Genomic DNA, 18,918 nt, shown 5'->3' on the forward strand with positions numbered 1-18,918 from the left:
TGGACATTTGCATCATTGCTGTTCTTTAAAAAGACAATGCGGGATCAACAGAGGAATACCAATATCGACCATGCTGGAAGTGGATCTGGGTGGGGGGGGGACGGGAAGAGTAATTCCTTCCTGTAGGGAACTACCACTGAATGGGCAAGCCCACCATTAAAGACTGACTCGGGGTGAAAAGAGGCACTCCAAGGAGCAATTTGGTTCCATAAGGTTTGTCCTGATAGAATTTTACTTTGCTGTTTCGCTTTGCTCCATAATAAGACATGCCAAAACCACACACATGGCTATTTCATCCCAGAGAGGATTTGTGCAAAGAAGGAACAAACGGAGTGTCGAGGGGTTGTTTTTGCAGCACTGGTGTAAAACTAAATGTTTTTAGATTAGTTGAGTAGGTTATTGTTGGAAATTTATGTAGCTCTAGCTTTGTTTAGTATAGTAATTCATGTCTCCGTGTCTCGTAACTACAAAATCTACCTCGGATGCTTTTATTATGCAAGAAAACACGATTCGAGAAATGCTGGCTAAAGAAAAGGATCGATTGTGAGTGGTGTATTAAATATTGTAGGTTTTGGAAGCCGTTTTTGACAGGTTCTCAAACTGAGACCATATCTTGCTTTAGAAATCATGAGCTTGCAATAACAGTGACTGCCTATGTATGGATTCAGCTGCTCACTTGTGCTTACAGAACAAGTTTAGCATGTTATATAGCCGAGGAACTGCTGCAAGAGTGAGTTGACAACCTGGCCGGAGTGTAGATTTAGCCATGGTCCAAGACCTTTGTAAAAGACTACACTAACTGTAAAAATGTATACATGCTCTCGTTCTGAATGGGGCAGAGCAGAAGGAGATAAAAAGGGCAGGTGGTTGCTTCACATGAAATTGTACAACCATGTGAAGTTGGCTGCAGCTATAATTAAAAACCTGTGTCTGAGGACCAATTCTGTTCGTGTTTCATTTTGCCTTGGTTGTTTTCTGGACACCGGCGGGAATACAACTAAGTATTTTCCCACATTTTATTTTTCATTGGTTGCTAAATTTGAAAAGTAGGCCTTTCTTCCCCTATCAGGACACTCGGAACTAGGTATTTTTTGCATTGATTGCTATATTTTGAAACCGAGGCCTTCTCCAACTACCGCGGGAAAATCATACGTTTGGTGAGGCTCCCTCACTGCTGTACTCTGACACCAGACCAACTACCAGCTAATCGGAGAAGATTACTGATTGCATGTGGACCCCAATCTCCTGCTAATTTGAAGCTCAGGCCCTCTCTCCTGCCCCAAACCAACAGACCACTGAGTAAGTTACGCTCCTTGCTATCCCTAGAAACTCAAACCCCTCTCCACTTTGGGTCCACCACCCAGGAATTTGGAACACTAGAACTATTCTCACAACTGTCACCCCTCCAGAGAGACGCACCAAGACACCCCTACCGTTACCCTGGATCCCATCAAGCCTTTGGTTCCCCTCACTCCAACCCAAGACAAACTAAATGTAGACTCCCCTGCCGGCAGCTCTGACCCCCTTAAAATTACCACCCACATATCAAGCCCCAAGACTGCCTGGATTACACCGTTCTAGCCATAATTGCAACGCAAAGAAGCCACGAACCACCGCAATCCCAACGCTACACAGCTGCACGTAGGTTACTGCCCCTGTAACCTAAACTCAAACTTCAAAACCATCTTGCAGCTAAGGACCACAATGATGCAGAACACTGACGCCAAAGAAAAACGACCTGGAATAAACCAAGTACAACCACACCACTTCCCTCATCCACTGGACATAACCACAAATGCAGAATAGACTCCCACAAAGATGGTGGGCAACATAACAAACATCAGGAGAAGAAAAAACTCTCTATACCTTGCACTGTACCTCGCAACTGACAACCCACCTGAACAATTCAATGCTACCAACGTCTCAAGACTCGCCAACAACCTACCAGAACCACACAGAAAATGAACAAATGGCGAAAAGGAAGAACGGAATTCACGCCCTCACTCCATATATCACAACACACGATATGTCCATCATAGAGAATGAAATTTAGTAGAGGAACCGGAAGAAGTCAGCAACCCAATATTTAATCTCGTCAACCTGCTTGACGACCAGATCACACTGAACAATCATCACAGCCTCAAAGCAACATGGAACAGACCACTCTGACAACTGCAACACAAAACCAATTACGTTGGCTACTCATTAAAAGGCATTATGTGTTGAATTTGGCCTGACATTCCTTAAAGCCATTATTGCGAATGGATTGTGTCCTCCAATGTATTACTCATCTTTGATAATCCTGTGCTGCTTCGGAAAACTTTCGCCAGAGGGCGCCCTGGGTCGATGGTGTCGAGTTAATGTCCCTTGGGGGCCTCCATCGAGGGTGATGTCATCAGGCGGTATAAGTAGCACGCACAGCGCAGTTGGCCTCATTTCTGTTTTTCTGCTAGTTATTTTGACTATGCAGTTTCGAAAAAGGACAAATTCAAGATATGTCACACTTTCTTAGATCCTTCAGGCCCTCCTGTTACAGGATTGGTTGGTGTCATTGGACTTTCAGGATGTTTTTGTTCATGTGCCAGTCCATCTCAAGCACAGAAAATACCTGGGTTCGCTGTTGGTGGCTTGCACTATCAGTTTCGAGAATGCCATTCGTGGTTGACCTCTGCCTGAGGGTCTTCACCAAACTGATGGAGGTAGTGGCGGCGAATCTCGAGTGGGGGGGATTCATGTCTACCCCTTTCTGGACGATTGCCTGATCAGGGAGCGTTCTCCCAAACAAGCCCTGGATCATCTGCCACCTGCCACTCCCTTCACAGATTGAGCTTCTCCCTCAATTTCAAGAAGTCACAGATTTCAAGAAGCAGCTCCACTACATAGGAGTTGTACTTGGGAACGAGCTCGCCACCCAAGGCGAGGGCTCAAGACATTCTTCAGATTACCGAATTTCAAACTGCACAGAATCTTCCAGCCTTCGCTTTGTTGCGGTTGCTTGACCGCATGGCATCCTGCGTTTTTCTGGTTCCAGAGGCCCGCCTGAGAATGGGATCCCTTCAATGGGCTCGAAAAACACAATGGTCCCAGTTATCGGGTTCGACCAGTGTCTCACAGGATCTTCTGTGGTGGGCCTGCATGGGCAATGTTCCGAAGGTTGAACACTTTAGCAACCATGAGCGGAGATTACAGTAGTGACGGACGCCTCACTCACGAGGTGGGGAGCCCATGCCAACGGTCTGACAGTCAGCAGTGGTTGGTCTCCATCGGAGTCCAAACTGCACATCAACCTTTTGGAGCTGAGAGCAATCAGACTCAGTGCTGAAGGCCTTCCTGCCTTCTGTACGGGGAAAGAATGCCTTGATAATGACCGACAACACAGTGGCCATGCATTACCTCAACAAAAGAGGAGGCGTAGGATCACTACCACTGTGCAGAGAGGCAATGTAGCTCTGGTACTGGGCAATTCAAGAAGGAATCTCCCTATCAGCTGTTAAATCCTTGTTAAGATGTCTCCGTCCTCTCCTCCGACTCCTCACATTGGTTTTATGAAGTAAAAGGAGTGTGACTTGAAAATGTCGATCACTGATCCACATCGTTCTTGCCGGTGGTCCTTCGGGGTGGGGGTGTGGGGGGGCGGGTGGAAGGCCATGACACCGATTCCTGCTCAAAATGTAAGGCTATGACAGGAAAAGGCCTGCAAGAATGAAAAGGGAAGTTACTGGTAGGAATGTTGTCCAAGCCTTGTAAGACCAAACCCTATCTTTCCTCAACCGCCGAGTCGAGAGATCGTTCTCCTTGATGCAAGAGAGATGAAAAAACGATGGAGGTCCCATAGTGGCTCACGCCATTCTTCGTCCTCGGCGAAGCGATCGAGAAGGAGGCACTATTGGTCGTGAGTAAAGTGCCCCACCAAACGGGCAACATCCACGGTGTGGGAAGCATTCGGTTTAGAAATGCTCAAAATATTTGAAAAGCAGGGTAAGCTCAGAGAGTGGTCTCGACACTTGCGCACTCTCGATCTCGGGTGTTCGAAAGGATACTCATCGAGAACCCTCGAGGACTCCAAAGAGTAAAAACCACTTGATAAATGTTCGCGATTGCTGTTAAAGCCTGCAGAACCCACAAAGCCAACATTTTTGAGGGGGTTCGTCATTATCCAAGCCATCGGGCCATTTACATCGACGCTGAAACCTGCGATGCCAAAAGTACCGGTCGTTTCAGCTCAGCCTCCAGGTCATGAGGAAACTACTAAGAAGGCTAAATCAAAACCACCTTCGAAGCCTGTAACACCTGGGAGTGCTCCTGAGAAATCTTTCACTCCTTTGCCAATAAAGGAGTATTCCAAATCACTTTCTTACATCTTCGAAGAGGAAGAAAGGTCAGATGAGAGGATGCCCCTGTTGGGCTTGACTTTGGAACCCTCAAATGTGCCCGAGTGCCTTATATCGGAAGACAGCGAAATGGAGCATTTTTGTGATACTCTACATAATGCCAGTGGCATTGATGGCGCTCCTGAATTGGAGTTGGGTAGGCCAGAACCTGGGGAGCACACCGACTCGTCATACCGTCGCCTAATTTCTAAGGTGGTGGAATACCTCGGTTGGGCTAGACCTCGGTACAATTTGTTCAAGATGACCTAAGGGATATTCTTGAGCATTGGATGTTTCATGGATTCATATGCTGTGTATCTTTCACGTCATCGGGTTGGGAAACCTGTAACTTTAGCCTAGCTTTTTTTCTATGGAACCTGTGCAAAGTGATCTTGGTCGCCTCATTCTGGCCCATACAGACGTGGGTCTCAGATCTCCTTCATCTCACTGTGGAAGAGCGGCGGATTCTGGGTTTAGAGAAGGATCTGCTGTTGCAGGACGACTGGAGAGTGTGGCATCACGATCCGGCATCTCTAGCCTAGCTGCATGGCTCCTGACCACGCCCGAGTTCAGTCATCTAGGTATCTCACAAGAGTGTTGTCGGATCCTGGAGGTGGCAAGGGCGCCTTGCACTAATATCTCTTGCAGTAGAAAATGGGTGAGATTCTGTGCCTGGTGCGAGCAGCAACTGGACGTGCGGCCATTGGGAAGTTTTGCCGGCCCAGGTTCTCCCATACCTGTTGCATCTGGCGCAGGGGGGGGCCTGGCGTTGTCTTCACTCAAAGTACATTTGGCTGCTATTTCCAGATTCACCAGACGGCGCCCTGCTACTCCTCTGTTTACTGACAGATTGGTTAAGCACTTTCTCTGACATTTCCCCCAGAGAAAAGGTTTGCTCCGGTATAGTCTCATTGTGGTTCTCTCTGCTCTCATGAAACTACCGTTTGAGTCCAAATCAAGCACGGGTCGGTATCGCTCACGAGCCGGCTCAACGGGATCCTGACTTGAGCACAGAAGATTCCAGAGCATGACAACTCTTTCATGCTCCCTCAGGAAGTCGCCAACCTACCCTTCCTGACCACATGACTGAATCTTTTGGGGACCCCCACAACTGGGTGGGATCTCCTGTCTAAATCCACTTTTGTCGGTGACCTTTTTTGACACATCATATCCTGAGTGTCTGCCCAGCCCTGATAATTGTGGCCTCTACTTGATAGTGCCACCAAAACCAGTAGACGTTTTTTTTTTGTGGCCTTTTTTTTTTTTTACCAAAACACCCCAGACAAGTAGAAAATTTGCTTGTAACTTGGTGGGTTTTGGGTCTGATTCTCTAAAACAAGATGGGAACCTTCCAAATCTCTAACTGGATTCTGGAAAAACAATTAAAGACCAGTATAGAAAAGACATGGGGGGGAAAACATAATTTAAAAACCCTGAGATCACCCGATACTATGTCTTAAGACAAACGAGCATAATATCCAACAGAAAAACATATGTTTTCTTTTTTATACCCTGTGGATAGAGAAATGGATAATAAAAATTCTTTAATCTTTGAAGCAGTTTTAAAGAAATCCCAGGTACCTCACAAGAGGGCGAATCCTAACCAAAAATAAAAAATCTTGACAAAAATATCCCTTACAGAATAGACCAACCTGAGTCTTCTAATGTGTGAACATAAAAGGGTACACTCGGGCATGACAGAGCCACCCACCCCCCCCCGGTCATTTTGGTGTTAAGTGTTCCATAATAAGATAACAATAGTCAGCACTGTAAAATTGGCCACCGAACACTTTTCTCACAAACCATGGATCACTGTAAAATATTTCCGTCTGTGTCCATATTGGGGCCATTGAGCGAGCAAGCATGACCATGTCTTTTCTTCCCACTGCATTTAAAACCCACTCTGTTCATAGGCCAGTAAGACAAATATCACTCCCCTTAAAGAGCAAAAAAAACAGGGTATGCCCAAGAAAGGAGTGATGTCGGGGTGAGAGTCGGCCGAAGGGGTGGGTGGTGGAGAGTAAGAAGCGGCAAAGGTAGCCACTGTCACCTTTTTCATGGGTCTGGTGACTTTGAAGCCAAGTGGCTGTGCCGAATGTATTGCTGCAAGAGGAGAGCTTCAGGTGTGTTCATAGAAGAGAATGGTCAGTCCAACAGAGGGAGGTAGTGAGAGGGATAGAGAGGGATGTTAGTAGAGATGAGGGTATCCAAGGTGTGGTGCAGTGTGTATGGGGCCAGAGGGCAGGATAGAAAGGGTGCACGAGTTGCAAAGACTGAAGAAAGTCCAGTTGAATGTTGCGATCACCCATCCAGAGTGTAGAGGAGTAGGGAGGTAGCCAGGTCAGTCCATTCAGAGAGGAAGAGAGTGGACTGGCCTGGTGGCAGATAGGTGGCCATAGTGAGAAGATTTAGGGGAAAGTGAGAGTCTGCAAACTAGGCACTCGTAGGAGTAGGCGTGAATGGGGATGACACAGGTATCCATTCTGGGTAGATGAGCGCCACTCTCCCACCTGTCGTTTTGGGCCTGGGGGCAGAGAGGATTTTTTAACCTTCAGGAGTGTGAAAACTTGTGATGGAGCAATCCTTGAACCAGATCTCGGTGATGGCGAGCACATCAAGATCCATGAGTTCGAGGAGGTTGCAGATGTCGGACGAGTGTTTGACGACAGAGCAGGTGTTGAGTGGCAATGTGGAGCAGCTTGCCATGTTGGGGTTGGTGGGTGCGGGCACATGGGACAGTGGTCCCCCAGAGGGTGGCAAGGGGATAGTGGAGGATTGCAGAGGAGCCGAGGCTGACAAGGGAGCCGGCCCAGTGCGGGAAGGCAAGGGAGCCAGTGAAGGGGAGGAGGAAGGCACAGAGGGAGAGGTGAGTTTAGAGAGGCTAGGGAGAAGCCTGTCGAAGAGAAGTTTGAGTTGTGGACCCTGAACCATGATGTTTCTGTTGAGAGAAACATTAATGAGGACTCTGGAAATGGCAAGGCGGTCAAGGAAGACCTCACAGAGTGCCGCCATTAATGGGGGGGGGGGAAAGAGGTGATTGGAGAGAGAAACCAGACCATGTAGCGAGTCCATAGGTCAGGTGCGTTAACGAAGAAGAGTATGTCAGTGATCGTCTCTCTGACAGAAGATATGACATGAGTGTCGGCAATAGGAAGGCCTGGGTTGGAGGCCAGTATGGAGAAGGATAGGAGGTAGTGAAGCAGTTTGGATAGGAGAGCTAGGGAGCGACATGGTTGGCTGAAGTGGAGGGGGAAAGACACTTACCAGACTGAAGCACGTACTTGGGTGTGGGGGTGGGGGGGACACATGCAGTAACTGGGCACAACTAAAATCCATTTTCAAGCAGGGCAAGGTGAAGCACATACAGTAAGTAGGAAAAGCATTTGTTAGATGAGCTGAAGTGAGGGGTCTAACAGTCCTGTTGTGATGGAAAGGGTAAATGTGGGGAGTTAAGGGAACTTGCTTTTCAAGAAGTGTTGGGATGGGTCCATTGCTTACTGAGTGTTGGGATATGGAATTTTCCTCAGCCTCCATATGTGCCTGCAAGTGTAGGAGGCCCCAGGCAACACAGGGGAACAGACTGGGCCTTAGAAAGTGGCTCTTGGGAGGAGGGATTGTCTGGCTAAAAGCCTACCGATCCACCATAGGTCAATAAATATTCCAGGTGGCCAATGGCAGGGAGCAGGCAGCTGCTGGTGACTGCAGTGTGTAACTTTCATGCACACTCTGAAAAGGCCTCATGTGGCAGTGGCCTCTGTAGTGGACTCGGCGGGCAGCAGGCAGGATGTTACACAAGGAAACCTTGCATGATAAAAAATAAACTCCATTTATTTCCCCCCCCCCGAGCCCCTCAAATTTGCAAAAAACACAACTCATCAGACACATTTTTCTTTGCTCCATGTATTACTGCATAGGTCCCCTTTCCTCATTTGCAGATCCAATTAAGGTCCAACAGGTGCCCAAACTGTAGTTGTCAGAGCTGCAGTAAGGAGCCTATGTCTGAGTTCTTCAATCAGGACTGGACTCTGCTGATGGCATCGGCAGAGCCATGGCGGCAAGCACTGTAATACGCAGGTTTGTGTTGTCTAAATCTGGTTTTCCACCGGACGTGCAGTCGAGGCTCCTCAACATGCCCTTTGACGGCACTCAGCTGTTTGGCAGTAAGGGCGATGAAAGCCTGGAGAAGCTGCAGACCTCTAAGGCGGCAGCCAAATTCCCTGGTGCCGCTATCTGACAACCACAGCCATCTCACCCCAGTGGATCTTGGAGTGGTAGGTCCCTTTCGCTTCTACTCCTGTTGGAAGAGCGAGAGGACTTCCAGGTCAGAGGGGCCAAAGATGATTCCCTCGTGCTGGACAAAGGAGAGGTGCAAAGTCTGCCCAAGCAACGGCTACCCTACCATCTGCCCCTGCTACAGCCGCCTCAAACTCTGGAGCCTTGGCCCATAAGACCCCAGTGGGAGGCAGACTCTCGCGGCATCTGAAAGAATGGTGAGGTATTAATCCAGATGCATGGGCGTTGGAAACAGTAGCCAAGAGTTACTTGCCTTCCCTTTTTAAAAGGCCTTTATCATCCACCAGAGACACTCGTTCAAAGTTCCAGATCTGTTCCTTTTGCAGGAAATCTTGATCCTGCTAGAGTAAGGTGCTATAGATCTTGTGACAGAGTAACAAAGGGTGGTACTCTCCCTAATTCCTAATATCCAAGGACGGAGGATGGAGACTCATCTTGGACTTGAGATGCTTAAACAAGTTCCTCACGGAGGGCAAGTTGAAGATGGTCAACCTTTCTCAGATCCTTAAGGCCCTCAGCTCCATGATTGGATGGTGTCCTTGGACCTTTAGGATGCTTACTTTTGTGTGCCAATCCATCCCAAGTGCAGTACCTGAGGTTTGCCATTGGTGGTACTGCTGATCAGTTTTGAGTTCTGCCATTTGGGCTGACCTCCGTCCCCAAGGGTTTTCACCAAGTTGATGGCGGTTGTGGCAGCGAGTCTCAGGAGAGGAAAAGGGGGGGGGCGGGTTCCATGTCTACCCCTACCTGCACCACCGGCTCAGCAGGGCTTGTTCTCCCAAACAGGCCCTGGAACATCTAAACATAACCTGTCACTCTCTCCACAGACAGGGCTTCTCTCTCAATTTCAAAAGTCCCACATGACACCATCTCAAAGACAGCAATTTATCGAAGCGCTCCTGGATGCTTCCTTGGTAGAAGTCTCGTCAACCGAAGTGAGGGTTCAAAGCATTCTTCAGATGGTCACCAAATTCCAGAGTGCCCAGCGTCTTCTGGCCTTCGACATTTTGAGGTTGCTCAGCAGTTATCTGGTGCCAGAGGCTCGCTTGAGAATGAGATCGAGATCCCTTAATGGTCTCTGAGGACACTGGTCTCAGTTCTCGGGCAAGATATCAGACCTTCAGGTTCCGAGCAGGGTAGCACAGGATATCCTGTGGTGAGCCTGCAAGAAAAATATTCTGAAGGAGAACCTTTTTGGCAACCATGGCCGGAGAGAACGGTAGTTAACGGACGCCTTACTCAAGGGGTGGGGAGCCCATGCCAAGGATCTGACAATTGGCAATTGTTGGTTTCCATCAGAGTCCAAACTATGCATCAATCTTTTAGAGCAGAGAGCGATCAGACTTGCCCTCAAGGCCTTTCTGCCCTCTGTACGGGGAAAGAATGTCCTGATGATGGACAACACAGTGGCTACCTAAACAAGAGGATGCATAGGTTCACTACCATTGTGCAGAGAAGCGATACAGCTCTGGTCTGGGAACTAGCTCAGGAATTCCTAAAGAGATCTTCACCTTTTGGGAACCCCTCAAGTGGATTTGTTCATGACCAGTGTCAACCAGAATTGCAAACTGTTCTGCTGCAGGGAAATTTAGGTTATTTATAATGCGTTTAATACCCAGAGGTTTGGAAGCGTGGACCTGGGGAACAAACCTGTGTTGCTCTGTCGTCTTGCTGCCAAGGCGAGCACGTTGCCCCCGAGCTATCCTCCCGAGACAAGGAGACCTTTTTACAGTGGACTGGGAGTTTCCACTAGTTTCCTCCAGTCCCTGTCATTCCTCATGTGATCAGGAGGTTGAGCGAGTTCGGGAAACCCATGATCCTAATTGCTCCGCATTGGGCCAGGAGGACTTTCTGGACATCTGCCCTCCAATGTGTTTTCCACAAAGAGAGGACCTTCTCTTGTGAGAGGCTGTTCGGGGTTCTCCATCCATAGATCAAGACACTACACTTTCACGCATGGTTTGAGAGGTTGAGATATAAGGATTTGGGACCTCCTGGATGACATAATGGAGATCTTGCTTTCGGCCAGAAGGCCAGCAACTAAGTCCTTGTACCGCTGCCGTTGGAGCCAATTCTGTAGCTGGTCCTGGGGAAAAAGAATGTGCTAAAAGGTTATTTGGCAGCGCTCTCAATCTTCAAGCACACATCTGAAGAGGGATCTTATTTCAAGGTGCTGTTAATCGTTCAATTCCTTAAAGGGCTCACTAACCTGTTCCCTCCTACACCTTTTCACATGCCGGTTTGGCATCTCAATCGTGTGTTAAAATTTCTAATGTGTGCTCCCTTTGAGCCACTATATTCATGCCCTTTAGGGCTACTAACATTTAAAACCATTCTGTTAGTTACATGCAGGCCTTATATAGTAAGCCACCATTTACTATTTTTCACAAAGACAAGGTTTTCCTTGGGGTTAAAGCTTTTTGCAAAAAAACATCTCATCAGATTTTTACATACCGAGAAAAGTGTTCTACCTATAGTTAATCCTCATCCTAGCAAGGAAGAGGAAAGACTACATGGGCTTGAGCCCAGAAGGGCTTTGGGCTTTTATAGCTCATGGATGTCGAAAATACGACTGCATGACAAGCTTTTCATTGGGTACACTGGACACAAACTGGGGCTTCCCTTTACAAAAGAAACTTTGTTCAGATGGATAATTCTTGCTATTACAGAATGCTACAGTGCCAGCAAAGGATCCTCTGTATGCCTGAGAGCTCATTCCACAAGGGGCATGGTGACCACCTGCTCTGCAAAGAGGGGTGCCTGTAAAGGACCATTGCGCGGCAGCCACTTGCTCTACTGTTAACACATGTACAAAGCATTAAAGTCTGGATTCATCATCTTGCCAAGGAGGAGGATTTGGGAAAGCCGTCCTATATTCAATCCATAACCAATCTTAAATCTGAAAATGACTCCCTCCCCAAAACAAAACTTTTTTTTCCTCATCTTTTGATAGACTTTGAGAGTCTATCAAAAGATGAGGAATACGTGGGAGGAACATCCAATCAAAAGAATGTTAACAGTGGTAAATAACTTGTTCTGTTGTATAAAGCGCCTTACAAATGCTCAATAAAATAAAATATTAAGTACTACCCTTGCATACTCTTGTCAACTTCAAAGCACCCATCCACTTGGCATTTCGCTGTGGGTAGTTAGTAGGGAACTGGCCACTCCTGCCCAACTTCGCTTTAACTTGAATACTCGCATGCATTTTAGAATCCTGTACATTTTCCCTATCATTGGACTACGGTCCTCAGAGGGTTTTCACCTACAGCGCTTTGCCATACCAATGGGATAAAGGTGCTATACAAATGAGTTTCCATTACTTGACCAAAATGTGTTTGATCATGAACACATCGTTCGGCTGAATATGCTCTAGTTTCCTTATTCTTCAAAGCTTATATTGTCAACAAATAAACTGGCCCACTGAATAAGAGTCTATATTAAATCTGACATTATAGAAAAGCACGAGGATCGCGATGATGCATCTTTGCAGTGAAGTTGGCATTGTTGGAATCCCAGCTTCCTCTTGTGATCAAAACTGTCTGATCATAGGCACACTGCTTCTTCCTCAACTTTGAGTGTGTTTTTGAAACTGAATGAATACAGTAATTACTCTGAGGAGGTGTCAAGTTGTGTTGGAATTGACCTTTGTAAATGGGTCTGGATTACAAGACTTGTTTCGATGTATCAACCCCAACCACTATCCCTATGTCGCTGCTTGCATCTACTGTGGACTGCTTTTCAACTCTGTAACCGCTCTGGTATGTCATGATCCCTTTCACTTTGGCATTTGGGTATTTATGCACACTACCAATTCTTAACATGCTGCAAGTCTCCACTTTCCAATAAATATTGTATTAAAAAAAAAATAGCCCATCTGGGTCAAGGATCAGTTTATTCCTTCTCCTGCTTTGGATCTTTCATATATTCAGATGCTTGAGTATTTCCTGTTCGTCAGACGGGAGTCCTCAGTGATTTAAATAATTATTGAAAAATTAAATTTTATATATATCTCCATAGAAAATTAATGTAGATGGTCCATTATGGCAAATTAGCAATTCAATTGTGTAGTCCTTCCACCTCATGTTGTTCTTCTATGGCCCTAACCAATGAGGTGGCAGGGCTTAAGCTCCGCCCCAGGCAGCCATCTTCAGATTTTTCACTGCAGTTTAACAGAGGGAATCCTCAGCTCTGTGAGCTTTTCGTTTTTCTACTGTTAGCTGTTTTTGAAACTATTTTTCAAAATATATTCCATCTTGATTTCCTGATCAAACACTGATTGTGTGTTTCTGGGCTCAGAAAACACACATTGAACATGTTTTCGTCAAGTGAAACTTCACTGCACACCATGGTTGAAGAACCAACTGCCAAAAAGCCTTGCCTGTTCAGGGACTGCACCAGGTGTAAGAAGAAACCTGTTTATATGAGGGACCCTCATGAGCACTGTATTTACTGCCTCTACTCTCATGACCTCCACAAATGCGACATTTGCAAGACCTTCACCAACAAAACCTTACAGGACAGGCGCAGGAGACTTTTGCTACACCTGAGGTCAAAAGGACAATCTTGAAGTTTCTGTCAAGACAGCACCTGTCCCATCTATGAAACCATCTGAGAGGTTTCCAAGCCGTCAACAAAGCCGAAAACGTCCAACTATTCAAACCTTGTCATCGACGTGCAAGTCCTCTAAGTAAATCATCATCCACGAAGCTCTCGTTGACGGCGCCAAGGGATAATCACTCGTTGACAGAATCGTCAATGAAGCAACCAGCATCGACTAAACCATTGACTAAGCTATCAACACCCACGTCGACTGAGAAAAATGAGCCAAAAACAATGTCCACGGACATCCCAGTTGCACTGTCCAATGAGGGCAGCAAAGATAAACCAATGGGCACGATTCCCTACACCCTACAGGTCCACGAGGAACCGATGGGAGTGCACTTCTCTCCCTTAAGAGAGAAGACAGAGCTGCCTCACCTCATTTTACAGGAAGACTTTTCAGACACTGAATTCGTACGCGAACAACCTACACTCACTCCTAAGCAGAATAGTCCGCCCTGGCACCCCACTACGCAGCAGCCCATGGACCCATACGACCCAACACTCATGGAGTCAATGCAAATGATTATTAACTCATTCAACAGGTGTTGGAGACAGAGGAATCTGTCTTCTACTCTGACAGATGCCAGGTCCCCTCGGAGGGACAGATTGCCTCATATCGCGCCTAGAAGCTGTCCTCCCGAGAGCAAATCTCATAAAAGGCTAAGTTCACCCGAACCTCCTCGCAGGAAACGTAGTGCTTCACCAAGAGTCTCCCCACCAAGGTCTTCGCCAAGACCACGCTTGCCTACAAGGGATCCTACAATTGTAGCATCGACTGCTTTGGTTTCACACTGGCAGGAGGGGGACCTGTTCAGAGAATTTTCAGACCCTGAAGAGGGAGAAATTACTCATGAACCGGACACACAAAGCGAGTGGGATGACTTCTTCGAGAAACCCAGGAAGGTGGTTTCTCCAGGAGATACTTCACTACCTGAGGATTTGGTATCTTTCCATACAATTATCGGCAAGGCAGCAGATCTTTTCAAGTTACAACAGAAGAAAAGTCTGTTTTTATATGAACCTGGGGATAAGCGTAGGAAAACAATCACCACTATCCCTATTGTAGACACCATATGGGACTCGGGAGCACAGATCTTGTCTACACCTCTGTCCACACCTACACTCGTCTTGCGGCCATATAAGAAATACAAAGCCCCGGACACAGCATCACTATGCTTAAGAGGGCATACTAAGCCAGATTCCGTAATCCGTGGCAACCAGAAAGAAATTGGCTAACCCATCATTCCCTGTTATCAACCCCACCTGAAGGCTGTAAATTGGAGGCTATGGCCAGAAAAGAGTCCTCGTCTGCATCCCTTACCATTAGGGCAGCCAACGCTCTGGCCATGCCCGTGCAACTGGAACGTGAGCTATGGCTTCGCATGGCTAAGTTTATCCAGATACTTTCCAGCGGAATTACAGGAGGAGGCTAGGGCAATCATATCGGACGGTGAGGCTACATCCGATCATATGATTGACACAGCGGTGGACGTAGCAGTATCCGGCTTTCGGTAAATGACCCATGGTACCATCCTGAGAAGACCAGCTTGGATGAAAGCAACAAACTTCAGGCCAGAGGTCCAAGCTCAAATATTGGATATGCCTTTTGATGGACAAGATCTCTTTGGGGAAAACGCTTGATCACCATCTTGAGGGAATAGAAACGGACACTGATACAGCCCAAGGAATCGGTTCCCTTAAACATAAGGACAAGGAGTGCTTTCGAGGATCATCGTCCAAGTACAAAGGTTTTAACCGCCCATCCCACAGTCAAGACACAGGGCAACACCTTTCAAGACAAGATACCATCAGTCAACAGCCAGGTACAGCCAAAGAGGGAGACGTGGCTCTAACCAGACCAAAACACCAAGCAAATAAAATTGACAACTCCTTTTCCCCTATACACCCCCGCCCCCCAGTAACACCCCGGTAGGGTGGGGCTGGGGGTGGTGGGGAGAGTAAGCTGCTATTACCAATGCTGGTGGGCAATAACATCGGAAAAGTCGGTGTTGCAAGTGATTCGTGAGGGCCACACTATCGAATACCTGGATCAACCCCCATCCCTTGCTCCTATCCCACGTAAGGTATATCTCCTGAAACGTATGTCGGAAACTTGTAAAGTTGCTTCAAAAAGCAGCTTTAGAACTGGTTCCAGATCAAATTGGAAGAGGCTTCTACTCCCGGTTTTTCCTTGTGAGCAAAAAGCGTTAAGTGGAGACAGATTTATTAGATTTAAGAGCGCTAAACAAACTTATCAAGCGCATCAAATTCAAGATGACATCCTTACAGAATGACGTCCCATGGTTGAACAAACATGATTTCCTAGCCACCCTGGACTTAGAAGATGCCTTTTTGCATATTCTCCCATTCATCCTGCCCACAGTAATGTCCTCAGATTTGCAATAGGGGAGTTACATTTTCAATTCCGTGTTCTTCCATTCGGACTAAAGTCAGCACAGAGTCTTCACCAAGTGTCTGGCACCAGTGGCAGCAAGGCTCAGACGAACAGGAATGGAGGTTTATCCATACCTGGACGACTGGTTAATAAGGACAAGCTCATTCAAACTTGCAACCTCGGCTGTGACACAAACAATGAACCTACTGAGGGGTCTACGTTTCTCAATAAACTAAGACGAATCCTGTCCAACACTCGACAACACAGTGCTCTTCTTGGGAGCGGAGCTCAACACCAGCATACCCAAGGTACGGCCTTCAGCGGACAGAATATCAATGCTTCAACCAACCTCTTGGTCCCACGACAACGTAACAGCCATGGTATGCTCTTTCAAGTCACTCCTGGGCATGATGTCCTCGTGTAATATCTGGATCTTAATCTCAGCTTCCCTACTTCAGCAAAATACTTTGATCTTGTGCAGATGTCTGTGCTCCAGTTGGATTGCGTGCCATTTTGTTCCATTTCCTTGTGTAAAATCCAGTATTTTTAGTGCCCTTTAATGAGCAGCTTTAACATCTCAGTGTTTTAAAGTTGTGTAGTTATCTGCCCCAGTCTAAGCGCAGAGAGGGCACATGCGTCTAGTTATTAAAATTGATGCTATTGAGACAGCCCGTCATGTTTTCATTTGATAACTACAGATTTCGCCCACAGTGGACAAAGTTTCCCTCCAATCTTTTTCCTGGGTTTGGACATATCTTGAAAACCTGAACATAGTGCAGTGTACACTCTAGGACAACAGGCGCTCCCCCCGCAATCAAAATTGAGGTGTGCTGTTAAAAGTAACCCTCCATGCAAGCTAGTCCATTTTAAGAGACACTGTATTTATGAGCTTGTGTGTGAACCTCCCTCTTGTCATACATCAAGAATATGCTGTGACAATGCACCTTTTAATCACACCCAGAATAAGGACATTTCCAAAGAGAAACTGCACCCACTCATCATTCCCCTTCTTAACAATGCTTCAACATCTTGCTCTGACCCTAGTCTTAGTAGACCTTTACAGCCAAACTATACTGAAAGCACTAAACGCTATAGTCCCACTCAAACCACGGAAATCAAAACCCTGTGCACACCAACTCGTGGTTTACTCCACAACTAAGGGATCTACGCCAAGCCAAAAGAAATGCAGAGGCACACTGGAAAGGCCGTCCAACAGACACTAATAAAGACTTTGATCACTGCATCATCCACTGACAACGATGCTATATTCCTAGAAAAAAAGGGATTTACAACAAGCGCACTCAGCAGGCCGAATCTAACACTAAAGAGCTCTTCAAGATCCTTAAAGAACTTTAATCTCCGATAGCCGCCACTGGCAAGTTGTAACACTGACACCACATGGTGTTCTAATATCCAAAAAGCGCTCCTTGAGAAAATCAACACCAAAAAATGTAGCCTACCTCTAGACCCCACGTCTAACTCCTCCGCCAATAACCGCTCTTTACCGGCACACTCCTTCAAACCATTCAACTTTTCACCATGGTCTATCTGGGAAGTGGAAAATATCATCAAAGATTAAACCTTCTAATTGTCCAGGTGACGCCTGCCCGGCTCTGCTCATTAAAGAGGCTACACACAATCTAGCCCCTTTCATTACCTCATTCATTAATGCCTCATTCAAATCTGGGATTGTCCCAGACAACCTTAAGGACACATGGGTCATCCCTCTAATAAAAAAAAACCCCACTCTCGATCCTAAGAACCCTTCCAATTACAGACCCATCACCACTGTGCCCTTTTTATTGAAAATCTTGGACCGTGCAGCTGTCTTCAAATACAGGCTTATCTAGAATCTAACTATCTCCTTGGTCTTTGACAATCTGGCTTCCGACCTAGACACGGAGCAGAAACTGCCCTTATCGACTTAAATACACAAATTGAGGACTTAAAGATACAGGCAAGCTGGCCCTTCTACTCCTACTCGACCTCTCCGCAGCTTTTGATTTGGTCGACCACCAAATTCTCTTCTATCACCTCAAAATTGCTGCCTACTTCTCAAAGCCACCTCCTGGATCAGATCCTTCCTGGCAAATAGAACTATGAGGGTCTTCTCCCCTACCACTTCAGCTGAACCCTCACAGTACAGTGTGGGGTTCCGCAAGGGTCTTGTTTCCCCCACTCTGTATAACATGTTCACGAAGCCACACTTTAATTTTCTTGATTCTCTGGGTGTCACCTACACTAATTATGTGGATGACACCCAGATACTCATCCCTATCACTGGTGACTGCGTGACCAACTCAAAAGCTCTCAACAATGTCTAGACTGTCATACAGGCCTGGATGGCTCACCATGGGCTCTGCTTGAACAAGGAAAAGACTGAGTTGCTTATCCTAGGTTCGCACTTTAGGCTTAACAAATTGGACCCAGCCTTTAAGGCATTCACTATTAACGGGAACACCATTAAGGTGACCAAAGACACAAAAACTCTTGGTATCTATCTTGATTCCACCTTATCACTTACTAGACCAACCAATGCGGTGGCCTCCACTGCAGCATATACTTGCAAACTTATAACAGCATGAAGACCCTTTCTCACTGCTATGAACTGCATCATTCTTGCCAGAACCCTCATGTCTAAAATTGACTGACTGGTTCCCAGGTAGAGAGCATTGCCGTAAAGGAACATCCGCAAACTACAAGTAACTTAGAACAATGCCATCAGGGCTTCCCTCAACCTTACTAGGAAATTACACATATCCGACACTAGACAGAGCCTCCAGTGGCTCAATGTTGCCCAAAGAATATCTCTCAAAACCCTTACACTTACAAGTGCCAGGCTAACCGCGCCCCTGAGTACCTAGCTAATAGCTTTTCTGCTCACATATCTACTCGTTCTGAGATCTACCCAAGTTCACTCTGTGTGCATACCTAGATTTAAGCTGCAAAAAGTAGGGGGGTCCAGTTTCCCAGGAACACACTCCCAAATACACTGAGAATTGAGCCTTCCTTCCACTCATTCAAGCATAAGGTCAAGAAATGGCTCCTTGAGCAGGACCTAGCTGCTTCTCGCACATAATGCACATTAGACCCTCTCCTGACCTCATTGCCCCACCTTTTGTATGTCGGGTCTTCCTTTCCTTCTCATCTGCTACACGTTTCTTAATTATTCTCATTGCTTCCACTATCCTCTTAACATTTTCTTTTGAGTTTCTTTAGCACACTTCTGCAACTTACTATTACGATACTTTGTAT

At 46.6% G+C, this 18,918-nt stretch overlaps 1 protein-coding gene across 3 annotated transcripts in view; it reads left to right on the forward strand.

The window, feature by feature from the left end:
* KDM5B (lysine demethylase 5B) overlaps window positions 1-18,918 on the forward strand; it is a 1,291,824-nt gene that overhangs the window by 138,681 nt on the left and 1,134,225 nt on the right. The window lies entirely within an intron of this gene.

Source organism: Ambystoma mexicanum, chromosome 13, assembly GCF_040938575.1.
Source record: "Ambystoma mexicanum isolate Mex_15411 chromosome 13, UKY_AmexF1_1, whole genome shotgun sequence".
NCBI classification, from domain to species: domain Eukaryota; kingdom Metazoa; phylum Chordata; class Amphibia; order Caudata; family Ambystomatidae; genus Ambystoma; species Ambystoma mexicanum.